The sequence below is a fragment of the Chiloscyllium punctatum genome, chromosome 3, assembly GCF_047496795.1.
Source record: "Chiloscyllium punctatum isolate Juve2018m chromosome 3, sChiPun1.3, whole genome shotgun sequence".
In the NCBI taxonomy this organism is placed as follows: Eukaryota; Metazoa; Chordata; class Chondrichthyes; order Orectolobiformes; family Hemiscylliidae; genus Chiloscyllium; species Chiloscyllium punctatum.
In genome coordinates, this window is record NC_092741.1 from 92790534 (window position 1) to 92803936 (window position 13403).

General features: G+C 41.1%; 1 pseudogene; it reads right to left on the bottom strand.

Moving 5' to 3' along the window:
• Window positions 1-539: 539 nt before the first annotated feature.
• Window positions 540-10535, bottom strand: LOC140454187 (trace amine-associated receptor 4-like; annotated as a pseudogene).
• Window positions 10536-13403: the final 2868 nt, after the last annotated feature.

A 13403-nucleotide genomic window follows, 5' to 3' on the forward strand; every position in this document is an offset into this window, starting at 1 on the left:
CAGAGAGACAAATAGTCCAAGATTTGTATTCATTCAGTGGATGTGAGCTTTGCTGACCGGGCTAGCACTTATGGCCCATTCCTAATTACCTTGGAGAAGGTGATCGTGAGCTAACTTCTTTAATTGCTACAGTCCATTTGGTGTAGATATACCCACAATACCATTTGGTAAGTTCCAAGATTTTGACCCAGAGGTCGGGTAGTGGAAATGCATTAGATTCTCTTGTGTTCACAATTCTTATTACAATAAGGCCCGAGGATTGATTTCCATTACACTTCAGCCCTTCCCTCTGTTTTCATTGCATGCTAGATGTATGCTTCAATAATAGTCACCAAATTGACCATGAATTAATTTTGCTCCAGCCAATTATTTTAAAATGAAATATTTATCAGAATTTTTTAATCAGTCATGGGATGCAGCCATTATTGACATTGGTTGTTTGTGAGATGTAGATATCAAACTTAATTGCTCTGGAGAAGCTGATGGTGAACTGTCTTTTTGAACACCTCCAATCCAACAAGTTCAGCAGATTCCCATCACTATCCTGAATGTTTTTGCACTCCTGCCCTCTTTACTTCTTTGGCATGTTTTCTTGCCATAAAATAGATGTTGTTATAAGTATCCAATATTATGACATCTGGAATAAAAAAGGTATTTGTTGGAGCTAATATTCCCCACAAGTCATTGAACATATGAACACAACTACCTACACAAGAACTGGAAACAATACACCCGAAATACCCTGTAGATCCATTTCAGAAGACTACACCAATGCAAATAATGCAGGAATTACCCAAGTAGCTGTGATAAAAACAGCAATTACAAGACGTGTAATTTTTGTCAGGTCAAGTAAAGAGTCACACACAGCATAATAGCAATCAATTACAATAAAACACAAATGGAAAATAGATGTTGTGCTCATCATAACATCTAAGCTTGAGCGGACTTTTCAAAATGTACTCCTGAAGTACCAATATGTTTCAAAGGATCTCACCAAATGGTATGGCATGACCAAGCAGTGCACAAGAAAATCTGCAACAGCCAAGGCAAGTATGTAATAATTAGTGGGTGTCTGGAGCTGCCTGAAGTGTGAGATTGAAATGATAACCATTAAGCTTCCAAACACTGTGATCAATATCAATGTTATCAGGACAACATACAGTGTCACCTGGAATTCACTGTGGATACAATCACTGTTGCTGTTAACCTGACAGTTCTGGGGCAAGAATCATTGACATTCAAAACAATACTGCAGATTTTCCACAGGTGCAACAGATGTTGAGTTTTTCATCTTACTTTCTGCTAAAAATTTACAAATCAGTTCTACTGAACAATTTTTTTGCAGATTCTTATGGTAAAAGAGTTGTTTCCTGGAAGTTCTAGAAAAATCATAAATGATCAGTACATTTATACTGTTAGAAAAACATACTTTGAAATGGTTAGAACTTGCATATTTATTGATGCTATATATTGTAACTCTATTTTATTCATTTTATCAGTTGAATTCCATTATATCCTGTGTGGTAAACTACATAGAACAGATTGTATACTGTTCCAAAAATTACACTAAGTGCAAGTATCTTTCTTCTACCCACACCAACACAAACTTGTGCTAAAATGTCACATTTTGATATTTAGAACTTTATATATCAATAAATAGCCACCTTCATATGTAAGGCGAAAGTGGGTACTGCAGATGCTGGAGATTAGAGTCAATATTAGAGTGATGCTGGAAAAGCTCAGCAGGTCAGGCAGCATCCGAGGAGCAGGAGAATTGACATTTCGGACAAAAGCCCTTCGTCAGGAATAAGGCTGGGAGCCTTGGAGGTGGAGAGATAAATGGGAAGGAGGTGGGGCTGTGGGGAAGATAGCTGAGAGTGCAGGAGGTGGATGGAGGAAGAGGTAAAAGTGATAGATCAGAGAGGAGGGTGGAGCAGATAGGTGGGAAGGAAGATTGAAGATGGGACAGGTCATGAGGACGGTGCTGACCTGGGAGGTTTAAACTGGGGTGAGATTGGGGGGAGGGGAAATGAGGAAACTGGTGAAGTCCACATTGATGCCTTGAGGTTACAGGGTCCCAAGGCGGAATATGAGGCGTTCTTCCTCCAGGCGTTGGCTGGTGGTACTGTATCCATTGGTCGTGATGTGGTCTTCTTTACACTGGGGAGACTGGATGCCTACTCTCAGATGACTTCAGAGAACATCTCCGGGACACCCACATCAATCAACCCTACCACCCTGTGACTAAACATTTCAATTCCCCCTCCCACTCTGCCGAGGACATGCAGGTCCTCGGCCTTCTCCATCATCACTCTCTCACCACTTAATGCCTGGAGGAATTACACCTCATCTTCAACCTTGGAACCCTGCAAACCCATGGCATCAATGTGGACTTCACCAGTTTCCTCATTTCCCCTCCTGTCACCTTACCCTTGTTTCAACCTGCCAGCTCAGCACCATCCTCATGACCTGTCCTACCTGTCAGTCTTCCTTCCCACCCATCTGCTCCACCCTCCTCTCTGACCTATCATCTTCACCCTACCTCCATCCACCTATTGTTCCCTTGGCTACCTTCTCCCCAGCCCCACCTTCCTCTCATTTATCTCTCCATCCCCAAGGCTCCCTGCCTTCATCCCTGATGAAGGGCTTTTGCACGAAATGCTGATTCTCCTGCTCCTCGGATACTGCCTGACCTGCTGTGCTTTTCCAGCACCACTCTAATCTTCATATGTAAGCCTGAATGATGATCATGCAGATATTATTTTAACAAGGACATCACAGCCAAAATTCTGTCTGTAATCAAATTCTTCACTCCAATACTTTCAATGTAGGTCAACTGCACATGAAGCAATTGAGTCAGTGAAGTCGCAATCCATGCAATATTTTATCTTTCAAGTATTTCAATCATTCCCATTTGAAGTTGAATTCTGTATCCACTGTGAATTCAAATTCCAACCCACTACTTGTGTGTTTTTTTCCTAATGCCACCTTTCTTTCCTGTGTAAATTCCTTTAAATTTACACATTGTATTAGCCCATCAACATTTAGAAATATATTTTGTTTATTTATTCAATCAAAATAATTCTTACCAACTCTACTCTTAGCCTTTTTTGCTTTGAGGAGAACAATCTCACCTCCTTCAATTTACAGACATTACCATAATTCTCAACTCTGGAACCAGTTTAGAAAAAAATTATTTTATACGGTCTCTAAAACAATTGTACCTTTCACAAAGTGCCAGAAATGGACATGATACTCCAGTTAGATCTTAACTAGCGTTATACATAGGTTTAGCTTAACTTCCTGGCTTTTGTATTTTATACCTCCATTTATGAACCAGAGAAATCTGGAACAAGTTTGGTTTTTGTTTTGCCCAAATTTAACTACAGTTTATTTAGTATCAAATAAATTACCATGAATTTAATCTTTTTGTAAACAAATGACATTAAAATAGTATTATTGCAACAGAACTATGAATCCTTCATGAAAGGATTGTGGAATTGAGTCACATTCAGGCTGTGTTTTAGAACAGAATTGAATTGTACAGTATTAAAGAAATGAGTTGCAGGAAGGTCAACTTGTGAATGTTCAAGAAGAAGTCAAATATTCAGACCTCTGTTTGACTGTCAATAAACATAGAGAGTCATTTTTAGTTTTGCTGCTTGTCAGGTGGCAAATTAGTAGAACTGATCACCTAATCATTATAACATCTACTTGTTTCTCATTTCCTTAGCTGGCTTCATAAAACCACTTCACTCAGAAACAAACAAACAAACAGCCATTCAAAGCAAACTTTTTGATTACTTTCAGCTCCAATAATACTTACTGAATATTTCTCTTGACAGGAAACATACAGTATCCCTTCGGTTAACATGATACTTGATTTTTTAAAAAGTTAGTCGGGGTCTAGTTTGCTTATTTAAAGCAGGAAGCTGGTTTCCCACTCCTCAGTAGAACAGCTTAAAACTCAAGACCACATGAAAAGCGAGTTTCATGCCAATTCTTATTGCCCCAGTGCTCACTTCTCACTGGACAATCACTGTTCAATTCACTTACTACCTATGAGACAAAGTTGCTGAATAATTTATGCTGAACCTTTTATTTTCAAAGATTGTAGAAACACACTTCAAATCACACATGAAGGACATGGTCCAGAACACATTATTATATCTCAGGGTTAAACTCAGGGTCAGCTGTCATATACTTAGATGTTGGTTTGTATTAGCATATTTCTAAACAGCTGTGCTCAAAGGAACCACCAAGGCAGATGGAAAACTTGTATAATGCAACAACATCTAAACATATGAACAAGAAGAAGGAATTGTCCATTTGACTCATCAATATAGCACCATCATTTAGTATCATCATGACTGATATCATTTTCCACATCCATGACTACTCTCAATAAATTTTCATCCTTTGTTCATCAAATATCTTTCCATCTCTGCCTTACAAATATTCAAAGATTTTGCTTTCACTGTTTTTTGAGGAAGAACATTTCAAAGAAATATGACTTGAGAGAACTTTTTTTTTGCTTCACCTTTGTCCCATGAGTGGGTAACACTTTATTCTTAAATAATTACTCCTGGTTCTAGGTTTTCCCACAAGAGGAAACATCCTCTCCACATGTATCACGTAAAGATCCCTCAGTGATTTATTTCAATTTAGTCACTCTTAAAAGGTAGGGTGTCCAAATATTCCTCATCAAACAACCTAACCATTTCAGTTATTAGTCTGATAACCCTTCCCTATACTGCTTCTGGCACTCTTTCCTTAAATAAGGGGTATAATATTGCACACAGTACTCCAGATATGGTATCACCAGAGCTCTGCACAACTACTTTAGTATTCAATTCTCTTCGCATTAATCACCAACATTCCAACTTGCTATATCTGCATACGAGTCTTTTACGATTCATGCTTTAGGGCACCCAGATTCCTCAGAGCTCTGCAATCTCTCTCACAATTGGCATTTATTCGCTCCCCAAATGTTGAATTCCTTATTGTCAAATGCCGCCCCTTCTAAATACCACAGGAATTTACCGCTCCTATACTAACTGCTGTGCTGTGTACATACCACCACAAGCAAAGGTTCAGGAAGCTCTGGATGTGCTGTACTCCGCTACTAACACCTTGGAGTCAGAACACCCTCAGGCCCTGTTTATTGTAATTGGCAACTTCAACCAAGCCAATCTAAGGAAGGCGTTTCCCAAGTACTACCAGAACATTACCTGCCCCATCAGGGGCCCGAACATTTTAAACCACTACTACACCACTGTGCACTGTGAAAGACGCCTACTGCTCCTCATTTTGGGAACTCCAACCACAATGCCGTTTTTTTTCTCCTGGCTTCTAGGCAAAAGAAAACCCCTCGCAGATACAGGTCCAGTGCTGGTTGGAGGAGGCAGAAGATCAACTCCAGTGCTGTCTGGAATCGACTGATTGGGCCATGTTCAAACATCCGCAGGCACCTTGGATGACTACATCACCACCGCCAGAGACTTCATTTGCAAGTGTGTGGAGGATTGCATACCGAGGAAGTCAATCTGGGTGTTCCCCAACAGGAACCCTGGATGAATCAGGTCATACAGAATTTGATTGAAGGCATGAGGCCTTCAATCAGGAGACCCACTCAAATATATGGAATCCAAGTATGACTTTCGCAGAGCCATTAAGACAGCCAAGGACCAATACCGAACCAAACTAGAGACCCAGACAGACACCTGGCGACTATGGCAAGGGCTGAATGACATCACAGGTTCTAAAAAGAGACAGTGCAAGATAGCAGATGATGACATATCCCTCCCAGATCATCTCAACGCCTTCTGTGCTCGCTTTGAGCAGAAGTTTGGTAGAGAGGTAACACCTTTTTCGACAAGTCCTGACAAACCTATCCCAACAGTCACTGCATCAGAGATCAGATCAGTTTTCCTTCATGTGAATCCAAGGAAAGCGATGGGACCAGATGGAGTACCAGGCCGTGCACTCAGAGCATGTGCAGATCAACTGGCAAAGGTCTTCTCAGACATCGGCATTGTGGCAGCGTTGCTGTCTCATAGCGCCAGGGTCCTGAGTTCGATTCCAGCCTCAGGAGACTGTCTGTGTGTGGAGTTTGCATAGTCTTCCTGTGTCTGCATGGATTTCTTCCGGGTGCTCTGGTTTACTCCCACAATCCAATGATGTGCAGATTAGGTGAATTGGCCATGATAATTGCCCATTGTGTTAGGAGCATCGGTCAGGGGTTAAAACAGGGTAGGGGAATGGGTCTGGGTGGGTTCCCCTTCAGAGGGTCAGTGTGGACTTGTTAGCTGAAGGGTCTGTTTCCATACTGTAGGGAATCTAATCTAATCAGACCACTGTCCCTGCCTGTTTCAAGAGGGCCAACATCATCCCTGTGCCTGAGAAGGCTCATGCAGCATGCCTCAATGACTACCGCCCAGTGGGCCTAACTTCAGTGGTCATGAAGTGCTTTGAAAGGCTGGTCATGGTATTAATCAACTCCAGCCTCCCCACTACTCTTGACCCACTCCAATTTGCCTATCGGACCACGTTAGATGCTATATCACTTGCCCTTCACTCCTCCCTAGAACATCTTGACACCAAGAACAGCTACGTAAGAATCCTACTCATTAACTACAGTTCAGCCTTCAACACTATTATCCCCTCGAGACTGATTACTAAACTTAGTGATCTTGGACTAAGCCCCACTCTCTGCGACTTGATCCTCAGATTCCTGACCCACAGGTCACAATCAGTGAAGATTGGGGACAATATTTCATCCTCACTAACATTCAACACTGGAGCCCCCCAGAGGTGTGTATTCAGCCCCCTACTGTACTCACTGTATACCCATGACTGTGTCGCCAAATACCAGACTGTTGCCATTTACAAGTTCACTGATGACACCACCATAGTCGGTCGAATCTCAGATGGTGATGAAACAGACTACAGATGGGAGGTGGAAGACCTGGAAAAATGGTGCACTGAGAACAACCTAGCTCTCAATGGTGATTAAACCAATGAACTCATTGTTGTCTTTCAGCAGATGTTACTCATGCCCTCCTACACATTAACAGCACAGAGATGGAATGAGTGGAGAGTGTCAAGCTCCTGGGAGTGGTCATCCACAACAAGCTTTCTTGGACTCTTCATGGTTACAAAGGCCCAATAACATCTCGTCTTCCTCAGGAAGCTGAGAAAATTTGGCATGATGGGGAATACCCTTGCCAACTTTTATAGGTGTGCCATCAAGAACATTCTGTCTGGATGTATCATTACCTGGCATGGCAACTGTCCCATTCAAGATTGGAGACGGTTACAGAGAGTGGTGAACTCAGCCCGGACAATCACAAAGGCCAACCTTCCATCTTTGGAATCCATCTACCAGGCCCGCTGTCAAGGAAAGGCTGCCAGCATTCTCAAAGATCCATCCCATTCTGGCAATGTTTTTCCACAACCTCAATCATCGGGGAGAAGGTACAGAGGCCTGAACACATGCACCAGCTGGTTTCGAAAGAGTTTCTAATCTACTGTTGTTAGAATACTGAATGGACTCTCAAACTCTTAACATTCACTTACACCCGTGTTTTTGTTTTTGCCACTGCTTACCTATTATTTACTTATCTATGCTACTTAACTATGTGATCTGCCTGTATTGCTCACAAGACAAAGCTTTTCACTGTGCCTCAGGACATATGACAATAAATTCAATTCAATTCAATATTTGCTATGCTTTACTGTCATTGCCAAAATATACAATTTCATATTTTTCCACACTATGCTCCATTTGCCAATTCTTTCCCCACTCAATTACCCCATTTATTTTTCTTTGTGGACCCCATAGGTCCTCTTCACAACTTAATTCTTACTTGTCTTTATGTCATTAGCAAATTTAGTAACAAAGCCTTTGTTCCCTATATCCAGGTCAGTTATACGAATGATAAAAAAAATTTAAGGGCCCACCATTGATCCTTGTTGCACACCACTCATTACATGTTGCCAACCAGAAAAAAACTTATTTTCGCTGACTCTCAGTTATCCTGTTAGGTGGCCATGTCCATGATAATATATTATGACCTATGCCATGAATGTTTATTTTCTGCAATATCCGTTGATGTAGCACCTTATCAAATGCCTTCTGGACATTGCAGAACTGTACGTCCATTTGTTTCCCTTTGTCCAGAGCACAAGCTATTTCTCAAAAGAATTCCAATAAATTGATTAAACGTAATTTCCACTTCAAAAAATCATGTTCACTCTGCCTGATTAATTTTTTCTAACTGAGCTGCTATGACATCTTTAATAAGAGCAACTGCTGACATTTTCTCATTTGAACAGATGATTAGTTAACTGCCATTTTGTGTCCCACTTTGTGTCCCTTCCTTTTTGAATGATGAAATTCCACTCACTTACTTGCATGTTAGTACTGAGGAATATTGGAAAGTTGATGACAATATATGATGTTTTGATTTAGCTACCCAAGCTTTGGTATAGTTGCTCCTTAAAGCAAAAACAATATGCTTGATAACTCACTACATTTTTAAAAAAAAACTTATTTGGCTTAAAACTCAAGACTGGCAAGAATAAATACAAATTTTGTCCACCGGAAGCTACTGCAATAAATCTGCATTACATTTTTACCACAAATTGTTCCCTGAAGAAATCTCTTTATCACTGAAACACTTCCTCTCTCCACATGAGGCTTGTCTGCCATTTTGAAACTGGGAATAGAGCACCTGCTTGGGGAGTCTTGTGGTCATGTGAACATACCCAGCTCATCGCAACTGATCAAAGGTGGTCAGTGCCTCTGCTGGGGATACTGGCAAATGCTCCACAAAGCCAGGTCAGGTTGGTGGAGGATGTACACCTTGCAGATATTCAGGGGGTGAGATCCATGCACTCATAAGCCTCCGTAAAGGTGCTGACGATCATCTGGAGTACATTCTTTAAGAGTGCACATGTGCAAGCATCATACACATACTGCAGCTTGATGAAAACGATGGTAGAATTAATATTGTCAGTATGATTTTCACTCTCTTCTACGTATTTATTTTATAAAGTTGGTTCTGACATAACACAATAGTTCCATTCTCATCCGATCTCATGTTATAAGAAAATGGTTTGGTGTACGTTTATAAAAATTTGTAAAACGTTTTTAATTACAGTTTGATAAATGATAAGAAATACAAAGTTTTAGTTATGTTTGTGATTCAGTCAAACATTATTTAGTTGAATTTCCATCTCATGGTTTATAGTGTCCCTGAATTCCTTAATGAGAACAATGTTATTTAAATATAATCTGGAATCTATTTTAGATCTAAAACATACAAAAAATCAGAAAGACAAAGTTCTTTCAGATTAAACCTGTGTAATTAATGAGTATGCAGTCATATTTTCTACATTCCCTGGATAAAATGTGATGGAATTGAGCTTTTAATAATTTTGTAACAGAATATGTACTTCTAATTGCTACATATTTTTATATTAATGCCAGTTTAACTTCTAAAGCAGTTATATTCAGAAATGCTTTTAATCGATAAATTCATGAGTCAATTTTCTATTATTTGTCTTATTGAATAGAAAGTAATTAAGGGACAATATCCTAACTTTACATAAGTTACAAACCCAAAGGAGTGACCATCTTATGTGGTTGTCAAAAAAAGGGAATATTTAATCTTTTTATGAACAGTTTGCATTCAGTGGGTCACAGTGCATTTGCAGGTGCAAATCACATCTGCAAAATAAACATGTTAATGTACTGTTTGTGGTAAACCTCAATAAATGGCCCAAGAACAGCTCCAGGCTTTATAATAAAATATATTAGATTGGATTATTTACAGTGTGGAAATAGGCCCTCTCAGCCCAACAAGTCCACACCGACCCACCGAAGCGCAACCCACCCATACCCCTACATTTACCCCTTACCTAATACTACAAGCAATCTAGCATGGCCAATTCACCTGACCTGCACATCTTTGTGACTGTGGGAGGAAACCCACGCAGACACGGAAAGAATGTGCAAACTCCACACAGTCAGTCGCCTGAGGGGGGAATTGAACCCAGCTCTCTGGCGCTGTGAGGCAGCAGTGCTAACCACTGTGCCACCGTGCTATATTATAGTGTTTGACCACTGGTAGAAAGAAATAACTTGCACTTATATAGCATCCTTCACAAGCTCAGGATAAACAACTTACCAATAATAGGCACACTAAAAGCATAGGCACATCTACACCAGAGTTCACAATTAGATTATGGCGGATCCATATCTTACCACATTTATGTACTTGGGTTCCACATGTCTTGAAATCCCAGTCTAACATAAATCTCAATCATGAAAATTTCAATTGATCCATTATCAACACCCCTTTGTGGGCAAACTGTTTTAAACGGAATTCCTTTTTGTGCAAAAAGTACTTTGTGATTCATACCTCACTGGTCAAGTTCTGGGTTGTAAGGTCAACTTCATTTGTGCTGGATTCTCCCAACAAAGGAAACAGTTTCTGTGTATCTACCACATCCAATCCCTTTATGTCCATTTTGGTAAGATCAGCTGTCAATTTTGATATGTGGAACAGTCCATCTTCCGCAGCTACACTGTCACCACCCCTCACTTTTTCCTCCGCTACATCAATGACTATATCGGCGCTACCTCGTGCTCCCAACAGTTCATCCACTTTACTAACATCTTCCACCCCGACCTCAAATTTATCTGGACCATCTCAGACTCCTCCCTCCCCTTCCTAGACCTCTCCATTTCTATCTCGGACAACCGACTCAACACGGACGTTTACTATAAACCGACCGACTCCCACAGCTACCTAGGTTACACCTCTTCCCACCCTGCCCCCTGTAAAAACGCCATCCCATATTCCCAATTCCTTTGCCTTCGCCACATCTGCTTCCAGGAGGACCAATTCCAATACCGAACAACCCAGATGGCCTCCTTCTTCAAAGACCGCAATTTCCCCTCAGACGTGGTTGACTATGCTCTCCACTGCATCTCCTCCACTTCCTGCTCCTCCACCCTTGAACCCCGCCCCTCCAATCGCCACCTACCACCTCACCAACCTCCAGATACATCGTATCATCCTTCGTCATTTCCACCACCTCCAAACAGACCCCACCACCAAGGATATATTTCCCTCCCCACCCCTATCAGCGTTCCGGAAAGACCACTCCCTCCGCGACTCCCTCATCAGGTCCACATCCCCCCACCAACCCAACCTCCACTCTCAGCACCTTCCCCTGCAGCCGCAAGAAATGCAAAACTTGTGCCCACACCTCCCCCCTCACTTCCCTCCAAGGCCCCAAGGGATTCTTCCATATCCGTCAGAATTCACCTGCACCACCACTCACATCATTTACTGCATCCGCTGCACCCGATGTGGCCTCCTCTACATTGAGGAGACAGGCCGCCTACTTCCAGAACATTTCAGAGAACACCTCTGGGACAGCTGCGCCAACCAACCCAACCGCCCCGTGGCTGAACACTTTAACTCACCCTCCCACTCCGTCAAGGACATGCAGGTCCTTGGCCTCCTCCATCGCCAGACCACGGCAACACGACGCCTGGAGGAAGAGCGCCTCATCTTCCGCCTAGGAACCCTCCAACCACAAGGGATGAATGCAGATTTCTCCAGCTTCCTCATTTCCCCTCCCCCCACCTTTTCTCACTCCCAACCCTCAGACTCAGCACCGCCTTCTTGACCCGCAATCTTCTTCCCCACTCCCTCTCCAGCCTATCACCCTCACCTTAACCTCCTTCCACCTATCGTATTCCCAACACTCCTCCCCCAAGTCCCTCCTCCTTACCTTTTATCTTAGCCTGCTTGGCACACCCTCCTCATTCCTGAAGACGGGCTTATGCCCGAAGCGTCGATTTTCCTGCTTCTTCGATGCTGCCTGACCTGCTGCGCTTTTCCAGCAACACATTTTTAAGCTCTGATCTCCACCATCTGCAGTCCTCACTTTCTCCTTGTCAATTCTGTTACACCCTGTATTAGAAAGCATTGAGCGAAAAATGTAAACATTGACAGAATTGACTAATTGATCGGCAGCAAATTTAGAAAGAAAATCACGACTTATTTTATACGATGAAAGGTGAATTGGAGCAAAAATGGCAGCATATATTTTATAAAGTCCTGGATATTGAGGTCCCTTAAAATTGAATTTTTCCAATATTTATCGTGTAGCATGAGATTTCATTTAACAGGTATTATAGCAGGAATTAACTTTCCAATGAGAAATAGCAATGTGTTACTGGAACAATTATGAAGTCCATATTGCCCTGCAAAGGGGACATTTGGAAGAAATAAAAGTGAGTTTTGAGAAAGGCACACAGGTTACATGTTAAGGTTCAGCAGAATAGTCAGAGAATTGAGTCAGACATTAAAAACATTACGGAACATTCTTGGTGGAATGACCTCTGGATTTTGGGTTCATATTATTTCACATCTTGTAGCTCTGCTAATCTGATAATCTTAAAGCTGGAAAGGGTGATGCATACAACATGTTTATTAATCTGTTTTTGTTATATGCATGTTTATTACACTATTTTTGGTTTGTGACTTATTTACTGATCATTAATCTGTAACTCATTTATTGGTTTGCATATATCTGCACCACATAATGAAATGGTATATTTTAAGGTTGTGCATCGTGTAGCAATTCAACTTGGCTACAGCCAGATATGGTGGAAAATACCAATTATATATGTATTTGTTCATCATATTAAAAATAATTAACAAAGAGGAGAGACAGTGATAATGTAATATCAGAACTTTAATAACTACTCATGGATTAAAAGAATCAACAAAGATATACTGTTACTCATGGAAAGAAACAGCAATAGCTTTGTCAGGAATGAACTATTACAAGACAAGGGCAAACTTATACAAAACAATTATCCATGTCTGGAAAAAAAGGGAGTCAAAGCTGCATGAACAACACTGTTTTGACATCTGCTTGATAACTGGCTGCTCATGCCACAAGGACAACTGATTGCCTTCCGAAGGATTTAAGGAGTTAATCACAGGAAGGCTGTGTTTTTAAACAGACAGTTAAGCCCAAATGTAACCAGGAGCATAGAAGTTACTTCTGATGAGAAGACAAGCTGCAAACTTGCAATATTTTGGATGTAAGAATATAAAGAATCATCAATAATATCACATCACAGACCTGAAGGATGAAAACATGTATATGAATCCAACACCAGAATTCTTCTTTGGCAGATCTTCTTCGAACAACACTGCACAAGAAGAGAACCCTGGACACTTCCAAAGACAGATACTGTTGGTGGAATCATAGCTAAATTCCACCATTAATCAGGTAATAGCCAAATTGAGTTGTGAGTCTTACTTTGCTTACATGATGGGTCTTATTTTACTTGCTACATGCAATAAGTT